General features: G+C 42.3%; 1 protein-coding gene across 2 annotated transcripts in view; it reads right to left on the reverse strand.

The window, feature by feature from the left end:
• The window catches only part of ATP6V0A2 (ATPase H+ transporting V0 subunit a2), a 398498-nt gene that overhangs the window by 1482 nt on the left and 384434 nt on the right, over positions 1–12582 (reverse strand). The window lies entirely within an intron of this gene.

Consider the following 12582-nt stretch of genomic DNA (forward strand, 5'->3'; position numbering starts at 1 on the left):
AGAGCGACATGATATCCAATGTACCAATATTTAGAAACATTTAAATTCTGAATGTCTGCATCTTTACAACACAGTATATATCAGTTTATCCCTGCCGTCTTATATGTTGATACAACATTAAATGCTACACATGCAATTAAATGATGTGGAGCCGGTTTTAACAAAAAAGACACATAATTTGTTACAAGGTGGTTGCAGACTGAAGAAATGTGAGAAAAGTGTATTTTGGAAGAGACATGAGATAACCTCTTCGCATATTAAAAACAAACTTGCTAAACCATTTCAATCCGTCTGTCTTGATGGGTATTTTCAATGCTATGTAGGTACTCATTCTTTTGACTTAAACATACAAATATTACTACAGAAGCTTAAATATGCTATTCTCTGGTTACACTGTGGCAAAACAATATTTATGACAGAAATAGAGCTTAAGATTTTTGAATCGCATAGCACATTTTTCCATTATCTTTCCCCACACACTTGGATTTTGGACACAAGTTCACTCTTTATTTTATTGTCTTGGTTTGAGGCAAAATATATAAAGGAACTTTTTGAGGAAGCCTTTTTATTAATTCAAATGACCTTCAGCTCCAAAATGTAAAGCTTCAATGCGTCCTCTTTCCATGATCCCGGGTAATGTTTAATAAAGCAACAGCTGTACATAGCATGATGGCATTTGGCCTACACACATTTCATCCCTTGGCGGGTTATGTTGGGGGGGTTTTCAAGGCGAGAATTACATTTAGTATTTTATTTATTTAATTACATTTATGTGTCAGCGCAACAGCTACCCAAAAAGGGTTTCCCGGCGCTGTGAGGGAGCAGCGTGAGGGAACAGCAAAGAGACCGGGGAGATCTTCAGAGATTTGCAGAACAAGAGAAGGTTGGATTGTGTACGGAGGGACAGAGGCAGGGCATTCCATAAGACAGGACCCAAGTATGAGAAGGAGCGCCCTCCCATACGGGAGAGTCTGGTCTTAGGGACTTGGAATTTTGCAAGTGTGGAAGACCGGAGAGTGCGCAAAGGGATGTAAAGATGAGCTAGAGATGAACTAGCTGAAAGCCAGTGGAGGTTCCCAAGCAGCCTGGAGGCCGAAGCAGTTTTGGAAAACGGCATAGTAATCTAGCAGCAGAGTTTTGGACTCACTGCAACTTACGTGTTACATCCTTTTTGACACCAGGATAAGAGGATGTTCCCGTAGTCCAGCCTTGAAGTAACAAGGGCATGGACTACGGTACGCTGGGTATGAACAGGTAGCATCCACACAATCTTCCTCAACCATTTTAAGATGGTAAAACAGGTAGCAGCAACCTTGGTAACTTCTGACGCATGGATAGTGAATCGTCGATGATGAAAACAAGATTGCGTGCCTGGGTTGAGGGTTGCGGGAGCACACCCATTTCCGGGGGACAATGTTGGGGGCCCCAGGGATCTTTATCTTTGCCCAGGACCTCTGTTTTTTCACCATTAAGTTTTAGGAAGTTGGCGTTCATCAAGGTCATAACTTTGCTTAGGCTGTTTTGAGGATAGACGGCTCGGTTGTCTTACCTGCTGAAAGGGAGAAGATCATGTGGGTGTCATCAGAATATGAGAATAACTACAGCCCAAAATACTCTACCAACACTGCCAGAGGTCTAACATAAATGTTAAAAAGCAGAGGGCTGAGAACTGAGCCCTATGTAACCCCATAAGGCGAAGAGTAGGGCTTAGATTTAGCAGTAGAAGAAAAGACCTGGAAGGTACGATTGGAAAGAAAGGATGAAAGCCATTTCAGGGCCGTCCCAGTAACCTCAGAGGAGTGGAGGGCCTCAATAAGTACGGTATGGGAGACTGTATCAAAGGCCGCGTTGAGATCCAGCAATACCAGGGCCATAGTTCACAAGGGGATCCAGATTTTATTTTATTAAGGAGTTGTGTAAGTGTCACCATGTCCAGAAGTGGCCAGACCTCAAGTGTGTGGTCAGGAGCAAGGGTAGTGCAACAATCAGGTACTGGGTCAGCTAGGACGGGGATTACAATAGGCGTAGGTGTGGAAGGGAGGGTGGAGCTGGCCAATGCAGAGTATATTGTTTCCACTTTGTTTAAAAAGAATTGTGCCAGTTCCTCACATTTGGTGTTATTTAAGCTGGGAGGTGCCTGATTGGTTGTAGAGCCCGATAATTCTTTAACCATCTTAAATAAGGTTTTAGGGTAGTTTTTAGCCTGGGTGATAGTTGATGAAACAAAATTGGCTCGAGCAGACTTACAGTGTGAATGGTAGGCCCTTCTGGCGGTGAGATAAACAGTTTTAGCTTCGGGCTCATAAATCCTTCACCACCACCGTTCCAAATTTTTACATTTGGTCTTCTCACTTTTTAGTCCATCGGAGAACCAGGGTGCCAGGGGGGCGATGATTGTTTAGCTTCTTGACGGTAGTGGGAAGGCAGGTGTCTGGTGCAGACTGAATCCAGTCATGGAAAGCCACCAGGTCAAGAGCGAGATTATTTTTAAAAATGGGGGCATTAGTGGAAAGAAACCGATTAAAGTTAACGGTATCAAGATTCTTCCAGTTTCTGGATGGTTTAGCAACGCCATCACGCATGAGGTAGGGTACACGAGGTGCACAATACTAAAGCTTACCAAAAAGTGATTGGTCGAGCACACTGGGGTTGTTGCTGGACAATGTAGGGAAGGTAGGCTCGAGAAAATGGGGTCGAGGAGATGGCCTGCTTTGTGGGTGGGTCCGCTGTTGTGAAGTAGGATGTTCATAGCAGCCAGATCGGAGATAAAAGTATTACTGGTAGTACAGGTGGGGTCCTCTAGATGAAGATTGAGGTCTCCTAAAATAGTAAAATGAACAGGAAAGGAGTGATGAGATCGGGGAAATTAATGGTCCATGCACTAGCCGGCCAGGGGGGAGATATACCAGCATCCCAGAAAAGGTGAATTGAGGGGTCAGAATTAGTTTAAATACTGCCGCTTCACAGCCGGGGACCAGTAACTCATCAAACTTGCAGCTAAAGATGTTTTTTACAGTTTTATTTAAACAAAAATACTTAATACCTTATGTAGGATCTGCTTTCATGGTTACCCCCACTTTTTGCTTGGTGTCAGTGTGTTTTTGACCTAGCCTGCTGTGATCCTGCTAATCAGGACCCCAGCAACTGTACTTTCTTCCCTAAATTGACATGGTAAGTACTGTAGAACCTCCACAATTGGCTACTGGTGCACCTTTATAAGTAAGTCTCCCTGTTTCCCGTTTTTACTGATTTTTACAGATAAATACAGACAGAATACATTATTTTCTTGTCTGTATTTATTTTTTAATTCAGATAAAAAAGGAAATTGGGTTGCTTTTTGAGTACTTCTATATACTATCTGCCATGACTGCCAGGCCAATAAATGTGTGGATTGATCGAGAAGGGGGTTGGAAAAGAAAGGGATTTTAGTAAGGAGGCTTTAACAGCAGTAGATTGACACAAGGTTGATACTGAAATGGGCATATTTTCATATAAGTGCGCTGATTTATCTTTTGCAGGTATTCACAGCACTGAAACCTGGCAGACATCCAAGCATGAGTGCATATATGTCGGTTAAATAAATGTGTAAATATATTAACATCAGCTTAACTTTTCCACAAAACCCAAAATAAATATGGATAATTACAGATAAAGTTAGCAAATAATAAATATGGATAAATACAGACGGACATGGCAAAAAAATTAAATACCATAAAGCCCTACTTATAAGTCCCAAGTATATGGTACTAAGGTACACAAGTCATAGGTACACCAGCGGTCTCCCATGGGCTGCAGCATGTATTGTGCTACCCATGGGAGTCCACTTAAACTGTGACTACAGACCTGCCATTGCAGCCTGTGTGAGGTGGTGCTTGCACCTCTCACAGCAGATGTAAGTTTCATTACATCTGAGGTCACTGCACTTAAAAACTGTAAGTCACCCCTATGGCAGACCCTTCAGTTCTGAGAGCAGGGTGCTTGGTAACAAGTGTGATGGTGCCCCTGCATGAGCAGGACACCCCTACAAACCCCAGAGTCGATTCTCCAAGCTTTGTAAGTGCGGTTAGCCAATATTAGGCTTATAGTGGACATCAGTCATTACGAAATTTGTAACTTAAAGTGGCTTCACTGAACCCGGACATGTTTGGTATCAAGCATGTTGGAATCATACCCTCAACATGGATTCCAGTGTTGGAAGTATGATCCCTTGTACTGGGGGTCTTCTTAGGGTACCCCCTTGTAGCCCTCGTAACAGCCTTTCAGGGTCTGCCAGCAAGGTAGTGCTGCTGCCGACCAGACATGAATCTGCCTTACTGCTGCTGAGCTGAGCTTAAGCAGGGGAAAATAGAACAATAGGTTTCCTGTCACAATCTACCAGACAGGACTTAGTGTACTAGGCTGGGGTGGGGGCGCTTGCCAGCGCCAACAGACTGCTTTGAAGGGCACATTTGGTGCCCTCCTTGCATACTACAGTTTGAACCACTTCAGGGAGCACTTTGCTCCTACTCTGGTGCAAAACTGCACATTGAAACCGAGACTGCACCAAGCAAGCCTCCTGCTGCTCCTGGTCTCGCAGTTCTTTAAGTCTTCTTCATCGTCTGTGCTTCATCCAGTTTCTTTAACAGACTTATGTCCAGCAAGCACATCAGAAAAAATCTCCCTTGGAGTGAGAGAGCCACTCACCTGGGTCTGCAGGCATCGCAACAAAGCTAACCGGTCTGCTGCTCCTATCGTCCTATGGACCTCCCGAGGCCCATCAACACAGATAGTAGTTCTGCAACTCCCTCGAGGCCTGAGCTGTCCTCTGCAATTTTGAAGCGAGTATCCCTCGTCAGAACCTCTGGGACCAAACACCTGTGAACAGTGTCTACTTACCGCTGCCAAGGCTTGCTGGCTCTGCACTACAGAGATCTTCGGGCTACAGGAAGCTCCAGCATCTCTTCCTGCCAAGTTCAGCATTCTCACCGCATCCTCTGCACCGTGGGCCTTCATATTTGGTGAGCTGCTGAAGGTCCTCTTGCGAATCCTCTGCCTTCGGGCCCTCCCGAGTCTTCTCTTGATTCAGTGGGCTCCCCTTCTTGCTCAGGCCTGCTCTGACTCTCCTGCTGCTGGGGAGTCCCTTGGACCTTGCAGGGCCCGGCATTGCTCCTTTTTCGTCTTCCACAGCAGTGCGGCTACCAAGGCTTGTTGGTGCTCCCACTGGACACGACCACCTAGTCACTAACATCTGACTTGGACAGCTTGTGCCAGGCTCCTGGTCATCCTCGTGTCGCCTGGGCCTCACAGTTGCAGCGATAAGGCCACAGTTGATTCTTCAGAACTTCCATACCTCAGTAGGCATTGTGTCTCCGTGCCTCCTGGTAACCTCCGAGTGGCATAGACTCTGTCCTCTCGGCTTGCAGGTTCTTCACTTCCAGAATCCACCTTTGGATTCCACTGGACTTCTTCCCAGTCTTCTTCTTCAAAGTCGTCCATTGCTGTCTACGGCAGGTTCCCACGTCACTTCACCCCTATGCACTCGGCATCTCTGGTGTAGGTAACACGGTTACCAGGGCACCCACTGGTGGGGTGGCTCTCCAAACTCCTGTCTTCTGAAGGGTATCTTCAGGGTCCTCTGGGAAGGGCCTTTTTTCTTCAAAACTACAACTTCTCCATTGACTTCCCTTGGGCATGAGGCTGTTTTTCCACTCTGCACACAGCCTCCGTGGGGTTCCTGGGTAGTTGCCTTGGGTGGTTCCTTGTGTCCCCAGGTCCTCTGGGTCTTCTGTTCCAAGTCCAGTTTTCCTTTGCAGTTTGTTTTCCAATTTCTTAGTATATGGTTTTCTCTCCCCCTGGAGACCACTGTATTTAGCGCTACTACCTGATTGCTTTTGAAGTATTCTTGTGAATTGTGCTGATATCCCCGGGTAGGAGATATACAATGAATTAGTGAGTGTTGTGTAATATTAGAGGTGCTTTTATATAAACAGTGTATGGTTCTGTTTCATTCAACTTATGCTATAAGATTAACCTGGTAAAAAAAGCTGCTTAACACTCCTTCAAGATAAGCTTGAATGCCGCTCTCCACAGCTGCCTCTTTGAGATATTCCTATGGTTATCAAAGACCACTAAAACCATCATAAGGGTTGTCTGGATTAGTGGAAAGTGCACCACTTAAATATGTGTCTGTGCTTCATCCACTGAAATATGTGTACCATATACTAAGCTAGCCTCCTACACAGTCCCTTCCTGGACATTGAAAAGAGATGGTTTCCAGTGAACTCAAATGAGCCTGAGCTTAATAAACACAGGAACTCACAAAATTTCAAGTTTCACAATTATTAAAAGCAGGTTTTTTACATGGGTCGAGTGCCAAAAAGTGGTTGAAATCAAGCGAAAACAGCATGCATGTCAGAACAAGCAACTTTTTTATCCAAATAAATGAATACATACAATTGTTCTGTTGTCCTGCCTGATCAATGAAAAAAGACACTAACTGGATGTGACATTTGGTGATCAGTAGGATGACACATTAACATTCTGGTGAAGAGGCAGGATCATGCTGATGTAATATAAGCCTTATACCCATTCGGGCTGAGGGAACCCACAGCAGTAAATAGGACAGTAAAGAACCTAATCTCTGTAACGGTACATACTTAATTCGTATCCATTGTTGAGAGGTACAACAAAATAATGTAGCCTTATGATTGTGGAGAGTAGTAGTCAGTGTACAAGACATTAGTATGCAGATAGTCTTTTTATAATGCGCAGGCTGGATCAGGCAATGAGCACTACTAAGTGTATACATTGATCTGTCCACGATTTGAAGAAACTAGGGCGTTTTAACAGTTTTTGGGGACAAATGAATAATCTTGAATGGCAACAATCAAACTTCTCAAATTTGAAGTTTTGCTCCCATTTCACTACACATATGATATGTTAATAACCAGAATATGCACAATTCAGTCATAGCTTTGTTTAACTATTGTTTTGATACTATAACCCTCCAGATACGGCAAGTTAAGATGTTTTAAATTGAGCTAATAAGATTTATTGTTTTTATATTTGTTTTTTTAAGCATGGAATTAGTTCATTTCATTGTCAAAACTAGTTATTATAGGTCCCTAAAGTTGCTGCATATGTTTTGAGTCTTCTTTCACAAAATGTGTGAAAATGGCAAAAAGTGCTCTTTATGGAAAAGCGGAAAAGTTGAATCTTTTTTACAAGCTTGAATTAATTATTTCAAGAAAACTTATCGGAAAAGTGTACTTGGCAAACAGACGGACTTCCCTTGTTCAATTCTAAATATATACAATTTACCATGAAGTTTAGTTTGATCTTACATGAGCAACATTGGAATATTCAATGCATAACAATGGGAGTGCTTTTATAATTTATTTTGTAGAATGTGAATTGTGAGGTCTTGCGTTTCATCTATCATTAAACATGAAAATATATTAAATCAATTAATATGATCCACATCTTGGGTTACTAAGAGGTCATTAAACAAAAGCATTTGTGAAAAATTCCTATAAAGTAATTCTGTATTACATACCAATGCCCAAGCAGCTACTGTTCACTTACCAACAGCATATTTCTAGGCATTGACAATTTCTTTCTGCATTAGGTTTCATCATTAATTATTAAAGGTATGAATTACATTTTTTGACAAAACTTTAACTCAATCAAATGTGTTTTAATCTATTCTAATGCTAAATTCCTACCATTATTAGGCAATGAGGAACGTTGAAATTTAATTCAACACTATTTGTTGAACTGATTACATTCGAAATGTTACCCCATATAATGGGGTACATTGTGCAGTTGTCAGAACATTTACCCAAACTGTATTTTCAGGATCTGTTTTGGCGAGTCTTTTCTGGCAAAATGTAAATTTCACATGGTTTACCACTAAGAGATTAAAAGAGGTTTTAATAATATTGAACATTTGATATTATGGGATACTGACTGGTGCCTTCACAGGCCTCAAGAAATCTACTCAGCCACTTGCTATGGAGAGTCATATTTTAACAGGAGAGATATTTTTAGGGCCTGCTGACCCATTCTGGCAAGCTGACAAGGAACAAGTGTTCAGTTCACTCAGACAGTAAATGAGCAATAAAGAGGCTTTTAAATCTTTTTTTTATCTTGTCACATTTTCTCTATTTTCAGAGAGAGGTCAACAGTCACTTTATGTCTATTTTCAATTACTTTTCTTTCTCTGCCTGTAACCTTTCAGGGTCGGCTCCTCCACTAAGTCTGGGGAGCCTCGACCCACTGCTCTCAGAGCAGGAGAATGGAAAAATAAAACGATAATAACCTAGTTATTATCATTTTATTTTTCACTATGGGGCTAGGTTAGGGCTGGGCAGCCAGGCGGGGATATGGTCACAGGGGGAGGAGTGGTGGCACACTAAGAATGCATGATTGTTTGGCCGGCCGTTTTCGGCTAAACAGTCATGCACACTTTGCATCTTCCCCACCAGGCTGCATTACACAGCCTGGTGGGGAACATGCCCAGGCTCCCTGTCCTGAACTGTGCACCGAACCACAGTGCTCAGACCAATCACAATGCTGCATTGCAGAGATGTGATTGGCTTATGGGAGGGAGCCTGTGTGGTTCCTGCTTCCGCCGAAGCACTGAGGAGGAGGCGGCATGGAGACCAAAACTGAGGAGAGACATCAGCTGAAAAAAGGGTAAGTGTTTTGTATTCTTTTTCCTCCCCGCCACCCCAGTTCCCTGCCTGCAGCCACTGCTTGAATGTTGAAAAGCAGTTGGCAATGGCAAACACTGTATATGGCTTGGCTGCTTTATTATGAAGCCATGCTGAGAGGATGTATCTTAACTGTTAGAGTGGCCGACATTGAAGCTGAAGAACCAGCGTTCGAGTCACGGCGGGAAGCTCAACATCCTGTGATTCTGGGCAAATCAGCACAAGATATTTAAGTGATTTGAAATCACTTAAATCTCTCTGTGCCTTAAAAATGAATGTGCCGTCTGCAATGCAATGCAACTGGGGCTCGTGCAAAGCGTGCGCTGTACCTTCGGGTTGAGTTTGCACTATTTATAAAATAAAAAAATACAGCGTGATAGGCACTTAATTTGTTTCTGCTGTTGGTATGCTGCTCTTTTAGTCTCTTTGTCGAAGAGACTCCTCCTGCGCATTAGGCCATTTGGCACCACCATGGCATTCGACTCCCTGATTGCAGCCAGTGAGTTGGGGAGTGAAATGCCCAGGGTGTTTGAGGCCGCGAGTCGTGCAGGAACAGCTGGATAGCAGTGTTCATGCTAAATGACACTACAATATTAACTTAGCTTACCTACTATCACAGGCAGGCAGTGAGTGTCAGCACAGCAGGAATGCCTCACAAAAGGAAGGAGCGAGTCAGAGAGAGGTATTCCTTCTAAATCATCATCTCGCTCACTCTTGCTTTTCCAGGCCCGGCCTCAAGGCAGAAGCACTGGGAGTCAGAGTGTGGGGAAAAAAAAGAACTAAGATAATATAAATCAGAAATAAATTAAGTTTATAGTTGGGTCTGTTTTTTGTTTTTTTTAACTATGGCTGAGGTTTATTGGTTGAAGAGCAGTTTAATTTTGTGTATGGTGTTCATCATGTCCCATAGTTTGCCTCACACTTGGTTCGCAATCTCAGGGTCACGCTTGGCAGGCACTTCACTGCCAGTCTCAGTTACAATTATTTAGTTCCACGCATGCTACCTTCATTCTAAAATTCATTGTTTAAACTAAGATAACTATGTCTGGCCTGAGGTGTTCACATTACAATGCTTAAGATATTGATTGTGGAGCAGCAGTAGGTCAGAGAATCAATGCACCTACCTAAGCCATTCAGTGGTGCTTATATGGCAACACATTACCATCGATGGCTGGGAAAGGAACTGAAAGAATTCTAGAAAGCTCTCTAATGGACTGTTAGGCTCAAGGAAAATCTATACCTAAAATATAACATGGACGGGTATGTTACAAACTGAGTTTCTTCGGCATCACGCTGCTACCTCAGTTCAGTTATGTGCGTTGGGGGTTGTGCAGAAAAATGGATAGGACGCTCACTCTCTAGTTGCATTTCTTCACTGTTTACACACTACATAGTTTTTTATCAGTAGAACTACGTTAGTAGGGAGGATTGTGGCCAATTCAATGGAAAATAAGCGGTCTGTAAATGACGATGCACTATCACATCATGCTTTTGTAATCTACTTATTAATTTTTTAAACATGAACTGAGAAATATTACTGCCCCCGCCCTGATGGCACTGCTATTAGTGAACTAAGAGGCAAGTGTACCCTACATGTGGGCTATATTCTTATTACACATGGAGCAAATGTTTAGTGTATTACATCAAACAGGTGTTTTTTGTACAGCGGAAATGCTGATAGAACTTATTTGAAGGGTTGCACAAATATGATAATGAAGAAAAAATGGGCTCTGTAAAATAAAATATTTGCATAGGATCACACAATTTGAGACCAGTTTAGTGGTCAACTACATTAAAGTTAGATCGAGTAGATTATTCAACTTACTATACCTGTAGATCTAGCAAAATGTTTATAATTTTTCGAGGTCTGCTTCAGAAGCCACATGAATGATCATTTGTATAAGACTTTCTGTGACGAAAAGTTCCCTACTCAACTTATAAATAACAACTAGAAGAAGGGACTTTACCTTGGAGGACCTTTTAAAAAAAATACAGCCGATTTATAGAAAAAGTAAAAAAAAGAGAAAATTCTCTCTGTAACAGCAGGATACTTTCAGCTTAAGACTTTATTACCTGGAAGACTGAACAATTATATTCCTTTCCTACTGGATTATGTCAATTGTTTTAGCAACCTCATGACTTGTATTCCATTGCTGCATTCTTTGAAGACCTTCCCAAAACAAGACCGTGTTAACCCATAAAATTAGATCATTTAGAACATATCGTGTCCTAAGAAAAGGTTCTATTCAGTAACATATATTGTATAGCCAATATAAAACTTGGCAGCTTTCCACTTTTAAATATTTTTACTGGGCAGTACCCCACACCAAATTATAGCAATCATACTTAAACACTCATAAACAAATTATTAAATGAGAGACTGATCATCCACCTAATGTATTTAATTGTATTAAATGATTAAAATGATATATTATGTTAAATATTTAGAATACTCTGTCCAGTTGTGAGACTACAACCTGAAAATCTGCAGAATATGAATGAATCTCTCCTGCCTAGAATCCTCCAAACCACAGAACGATGTTGTTTACAGAAACGTTGAAGGAAATCCCAAAAAATATTACCTATCTGACCTGTAGAATAATAGTTAATCAATTAATCTAGACGCATCGTAGGGTTTAAAGACTGTACTTGAAAATAGCATCTGGGCCGATTTTCCTTGGTCCAACTCTTAAAGCTTAGCCATGCTCTCAACACTGATGACTATTCAACTTTGTAGAAAACACTACCTCATTGGGATGCAGATCAGGCAAAGCGAGCAGGTGGAAGGTGACCTCCCTCAAACTGTGTTCCCCTATAAATCTTCACACAGGAGACCTGTGCCCAGAAAGACACTAAACCCATTATAATGATGTGGTCTACAGTCTGTAAACAACCACAATAAATATTTTTTTTTTAACAGAATGTGCTGCTTCTCTAAAATGTAGATACATTTGTAAGGATCAGATCGGAATACTGCGCGCTCCTTTTGCAAGAGTTCCATATGTAGTCTAGACCAAGGAGAATCATGAAATGTGGAATCTGCAGATCTAATTGGGGCATCATACTTCAGTAGCGATGCAACTTTGCCTTACAGCGTAGGCAGTGGCAGCACTAGTCACTCAGGTGGCAACAATCAGTCGGAGGCCAGAGTTGTAGTTCAGGTAGTCTTATTGCAGGGCATACAGGAAGCTATGCAGCGACCGGTGGGACCATCCCATAATCAGGTCACTTCTGGCTTGAAAATCTCGGAAATGCTGCTGTGTCTGAGTACGCGTCACATCAGGAACACACAGGGCTACTCCTAACCATTCTTTCCTTCTGCAAGGCCAGGCACATTCCTTTATTCTCTTAGCCGGCAGCACTCCAAGCAAACCCTCAGCTCTTCCAGAAGAAAATGCAGACTTCAGGTGATGTCCCTTTACCTCTGGGAAACTGGCTGCCAAGCAGATAGCAGCCTTGGTTACCTAATCTGTGGAGCACTCTTTCCCAAGAAAAATTTAGGAATGGAACAAAGTGGAGTGGTTCAGAAGCCATTTTTCTGACATATTTTCCAGACAGGGATGTGTAACCACTGCCCAAAGCTTCAGATCCAGTTTGGGTTGACTCACTTTAATTTAATGCTGTATTTCCATACACGGCTATTGCGTAAAGTGATTGGCCTCACAGTAGATAGCAATAGGGGCTAGCCCCAAGCAGGATTATCCAAAAGAGGGACACAATGAAGTGTGAAATCACCTGGCAGGCCCTGCCTTGAGACATCCTCATGCTGAACCATAGAACCTATAGCCCCACCCTCAGCGCTCCAGTCTATCAAATGTTAGTGCCCAGAAATAATTAATCAACAGGCTTCTGCGAAAAAGATCCTATTGCATTACTGAAAAGGAGCTCT

This window comes from Lissotriton vulgaris, chromosome 11 (genome assembly GCF_964263255.1).
Source record: "Lissotriton vulgaris chromosome 11, aLisVul1.2, whole genome shotgun sequence".
NCBI lineage: Eukaryota > Metazoa > Chordata > Amphibia > Caudata > Salamandridae > Lissotriton > Lissotriton vulgaris.